The sequence below is a fragment of the Gigantopelta aegis genome, chromosome 13, assembly GCF_016097555.1.
Source record: "Gigantopelta aegis isolate Gae_Host chromosome 13, Gae_host_genome, whole genome shotgun sequence".
NCBI classification, from domain to species: domain Eukaryota; kingdom Metazoa; phylum Mollusca; class Gastropoda; order Neomphalida; family Peltospiridae; genus Gigantopelta; species Gigantopelta aegis.
In genome coordinates this window covers 27366080-27372079 of record NC_054711.1, presented here as the reverse complement: position 1 = coordinate 27372079, position 6000 = coordinate 27366080, and positions in this window count along the sequence as shown.

The following is a 6000-nucleotide window of genomic DNA, read 5'->3' as shown; positions in this document are numbered from 1 at the left end:
GCCTGTAGACCGATGGCCTACCACGACGCCACCGAGGCCGGTAAAAATTAATGAATGAATGAATATTTAACGAAAAATACATCGGCTATTGGGTGTCAAACTATGTTAAAGGGAAAACTAAAGGAACATTTTTACAGAGTACAAAAACATATCCGTTTACCAAATGTTTATTAAATGTTCAACAGGTAACTGGAAATATATGCCCAAACAAGTGGCAGTGGATTAAAAATAATAATAATAATGCCAAGATAATAATACTTGTATTTGCAAAGTGCAATGCATCAGGCAGTGGTTTCATCGAGAAAAATAAATGAAATCCATAAACCAAACATTCTGAGAGCACTTCTAAAGTAACATGTGTCTCCTACCTGTCCCACAAATTTTCATATCTACAACGTTCAAGGGACATAACTCTGTCAAAAATGGATAAATTCCATGTTTTACGGTTACTGTAAATCCGGAAATGTTAGTGAGCATTAAATGTTAGCGAATTTAGCAAGGTCATACAACACACTAATATGTCATGACTCTAAATTTAAAAAAACATACAAATGTTCCAAAAACCTTTTGGGCAATTGTTTTGTCTGTGATTAACTGAAAACACAATTATGGTTACATACTGTTGATTAAACCAAAAGGATAACAAACAACACTAGTTAGTTAGCATGTACATTACTGCAATTTTCTACTAAATTCAAGATGTCTGTAAGCTATTTAACGTCAAAATTCATCAAAAGCATTATTTCAGTTGATCCTACAAAATAAGCTTATTCGTTTTTTTAGTTTCTGATATGATGACCTCGATAAAGTTCTATGTCGCTAATATGTCACTTATCTATATTTCGCTAAATGTTAAGATCACTAATATTTTACGATTTACAGTATTAACCCTTGAATAAATTCCCATGAAAGTGAGCTTGATCTGACCATAACTCTGTGAGAAATGGGTAAATTCCCATGAAAGTGAGCTTGATCTGGCCATAACTGTGAGAAATGGGTAAATTCCCATGAAAGTGAGCTTGATCTGACCATAACTCTGTGAGAAATGGGTAAATTCCCATGAAAGTCAGCTTGATCTGACCATAACTCTTGTGAGAAATGGGTAAATTCCCATGAAAGTCAGCTTGATCTGACCATAACTCTGTGAGAAATGGGTAAATTCCCATGAAAGTGAGCTTGATCTGACCATAACTCTGTGAGAAATGGGTAAATTCCCATGAAAGTCAGCTTGATCTGGCCATAACTCTGTGAGAAATGGGTAAATGCACATGGAAGTCAAATCCAATCTGTAACTGTACATAATGAAGCTATACACAAACCTTTTTTAGCTGAATATCTTGAGACATTGCAGGAAAAAAGTCTGTAAAACTAAATGTGGCACAGACAGAGACAAAACCTATAGTCAGCTCCAGTAGGTCTGGTATGGGACTAACAAATTAACCACACATAATTATTTCCAAGTATATATATATATATATATATATAAATAAATGAGTCTTAACAGCCAACAAACTGTTATCTACCTCAATCACATGGCAAAAAGAAACTGTTTTCCACATTTTAAAATATTTCTAGTGTTCGTCTCATATTAAAAATGAAAGGAATATTGGTTTAGATATGCATTAGTACATTTAAAGGCGTATTGTCACCGACCTATTTAATGGTCTAACAAAGTATTACCTGAACAAAAATAATTTGATTTGTCCCTAAATGTACTTAATTCAACTATCTTCATAACTACCATACTTCATTTATTAATGTCATTTTGTTAAAATAATTGAATTATGGCAGTGGTCCATAATTCAAAAACTAAAATTTGTGAGAGGGATGACATGGATTTCACTCCATCATGGTTCAGCTAAGGTGATGCGATAGCTAGATTTGGTTTCCAACAATTAATGTAATTTTTATTTATTATCCATTTTTAGAGAAATAAGGTCCTTAAATCCATGACAGTGTGCCTTTAAAGCTACAAGTATCTGATGTCTAAACATGATTATTCTAATACTTGTACTAAAAAGAGAGAGAAAACCAGCATTCGCCATTTTAGGCTACACACCGAACAACACTGAGGGATCTTATACATGCTCGTCAATGCTCAAAATTAATTTTGCAGAATGAGAAGTTATGTTTGCTTCACAAATTTCAGTTTCGAAGTAAATGTTACAAAGACAGAAGCAGTGCTAAAAATCAATAATAAAAAAACTACCTATATTCAGAAAAAAAAGCAATTAATCCTAGAAAGATTTATTCTGTTAAAAAAGAAAAAATGGATTGAAAACATTTAATCAAATATAAATGTGTCTTAGTGTTACAAATACCATATTACAAATTTATGGACTGGAAAGTTTACTACAAATAACCTCTATTGATTATTTGAGGTAATTTGAGGTTTGCACCTTATTTTTACATACATATATTTAAATACCCGGTAGTACAAATACCAGGAATTTAAGCAATTTTTTTTATAAATGTGCAATGTAATGGTAAAATACTAGGAATTTAAGCAATTTTTTTTATAAATGTGCAATGTAATGGTAAAATACTAGGAATTTAAGCAAAAAATTGTATAAATGTGCAATGTAATGGTAAAATACCTGTAGCTAAAAACATGTTCTACTGTTTAATAACTAGGGTTGGTGTTTTTAAAGAAAAAAATTGTAAAATAAAAATAACATTCATTAGAGAATACTACAACCATTTTCAACTGAGTATTAACTCAGTCTGTTAAAGAAATTTGTAGCAGTAAAACTGGATAAAATTATCTAAATACACAACCAGTAGTCCAATTAATTAAAAAATATTATTTTCATGCATATACATATGTACTGTCTTAAAAAGTAGTATATGGTTATGAAAAATGTGAAAAATCTAAACAGTAGTACACTGAACACGAAAATAAAAGCAAATTTGGGTTATTTTTAATTTGTAATATTATTAGAATGAATCTTTCATTAAAACACTCAATTCTGTGAATTAACAAATGGCATACCCAATTATCATTCTCTTGAATCCCATTGTTTATCACTTTAAAAAAAAAAAAAAAAAAAAAAGTCAGTTTTGTTTAACGACACCACTAGAGCACATTGATTTCTTAATCATGGGCTACTGTATGTCAAATATTTGGTAATCTTAGATTAAACCTGCCACATTTTTGTATGCACCATCCCGTAGACAGGATAACAAATACATGTACCACGGCCTTTGATATACCAGTCGTGGTGCACTGGCATATATATTTTATTAAATTATATCTGTATGTCTTTTGCTGTTAAGTATATTTGGCTAGGAAAAATGTGCAGCAATGAGTTACATAACTAGCTACATAATTATTCACGTAAGTCTCAAGAAACTTTTTTTAAGAAACTAAATAATATTTGTGATTTCAAATTTGGCTAAAACAAAACATTTTAATGTCAGTCCTGAAAATGTAATTCAACATTTAACAAAAAGATCCTACAGTGCATGTCATTTTGCTGCCATTATTTTGTAAGTTTGTGCAGTTCCTTGCATAAACAATCAATATTAAAGGGACATTCCTGAGTTTGCTGCATTGTAACATGTTTCAGACTAGTACAATATTTCAACGATTAAACTTACATATTAAATATATTTTCTTGTTTAGAATATCAATGTCTGTATATTCAATATGTTTCTGGTCGTCTTAATATTTGTAAGAAGCCCAAACTGGATTTTGTCTTCAAATAATTTTGTACATACAAAAAACAAAACATTTAGGAAATAAAATGAAATTTAACCTAGTACAAATATTAGAATGATCAGAAACACGTTTAATATACAGCCACTAATATTGTATGCAGAAAAAATATTTGATATGTAATTACAGTTGTTAACATGTCTCTGTTAGTCGATAACATCTTAAATATTGCAGTAAACTCGGGAATGTCCCTTTAAACATGAACCAATTTTATTGTGTTAGCTGAAAACAATAAATAGTGGAAGCAATTTGGTAAAATGTGTTTCAAAGTTTAAACTAATTAACAAACTAATTAAATATGTTACTGCTTGAGTTAGCTTTATAGCAATTCCCTGCTCTTAATTATGCCCAATATTTTTTCCAGTTTTATTTCACAAACATGATAAAACAGCAAAAAACATCAATTATTCAACAGGGCTTCTAGAATTTTTACAAAATCCACTAGCCATGGGATCATTGTTTTAAAAAATTTACTAGCCACTATTAAAAATTCACTAGCCCTACTTTACTTAATACAATTTTACTAATAGTAATAATCAGAGATGTTAACTTTATGTAACTTTTTTTCACTAGCCGTCGGGCATGACAATAGTAGTTATTTACTAGCTCGGCATTGAATATCACTAGCCATGGGAGTGGGACAATCTGATTAAAATTAGCTCTACTGGGTTTACCAGTAGATCTAACAGTATTGCATGGACTCCCATGTCCAGGTGACATTTTATCTATAAATAACAATTTAAATATCGACCAATTACACTTCACCTTTTATAGCGTTATTCGGGAGCATACAAATTCTAAAAATATCGGGCGAGACTATTTATGCAGTAGGCGATCTTGTTGGTCTATTTCAACATTGAAAAAACAGGGGGAAAAGTATAGTAATAAACTCTGGATTGTATACTAGTATAAACAGATTTCACGGCTATACCATCACAGGTTTTTTTCGTCTTGAAACAAATTTTATATAAAATTTTATATTGCAATTAGTTTGCGGCATACTTTGCAATTCACCCAAATCATTTCGTATACCCTTGGCATAATCCGGAAAGTTTTCAAATTCTTTTCAAATCGCTGGCATGATTTTGCAAGTAAGATTTTGATTGGTCGAATGAAAGGTCAACTGGACATGAGCTCCAATGGGCTGCTGTTAGATCCACCTGTAATAGTGGAGCTGATTTTAATTAGATTGGGAGTGGGGCTACCATAATCTAGAAGTCCTGTCTGGCATGGCAATAGTAGTTATTTACTAGCCCAACATTGAATATCACTGGCCATGGGAGTGGGGCTACCATAATCTAGAAGCCCTGTCTGGCATGGCAAAAGTAGTTATTTACTAGCCCAACATTGAATATCACTGGCCATGGGAGTGGGGCTACCATAATCTAGAAGCCCTGTCTGGCATGGCAACAGTAGTTATTTACTAGCCCAACATTGAATATCACTGGCCATGGGAGTGGGGCTACCATAATCTAGAAGCCCTGTCTGGCATGGCAATAGTAGTTATTTACTAGCCCAACATTGAATATCACTGGCCATGGGAGTGGGGCTACCATAATCTAGAAGCCCTGTCTGGCATGGCAATAGTAGTTATTTACTAGCCCAACATTGAATATCACTGGCCATGGGAATGGGGCTACCATAATCTAGAAGCCCTGTCTGGCATGGCAATAGTAGTTATTTACTAGCCCAACATTGAATATCACTGGCCATGGGAGTGGGGCTACCATAATCTAGAAGCCCTGTCTGGCATGGCAATAGTAGTTATTTACTAGCCCAACATTGAATATCACTGGCCATGGGAGTGGGGCTACCATAATCTAGAAGCCCTGTCTGGCATGGCAATAGTAGTTATTTACTAGCCCAACATTGAATATCACTGGCCATGGGAGTGGGGCTACCATAATCTAGAAGCCCTGTAGTCAAAGAATAATTTGAACTAAATTTGGAGAACAAGAATAGAAAATATTTACAAATTTTTACAAAAAAAATATATACATAAAATATGACTTTTTTATACAAAAGATATTTGTAACCGATTCACTTTAAACCACTAACTTATTAACCTAGAAATTGCAAGGTTATTTTATTCTCTACATTTTACAATGAAAAACATACCGAAATACAAAGTGATTTTTACAATGATGATAATTATCATACGACCCTCACATGAATGAAAGAAAGAAATGTTTTATTTAACGATGCACTCAACACATTTTATTTATGGTTATATGGCGTCAGACATCATATGAATGAATTATACATATTTGGTCAAAATGTTC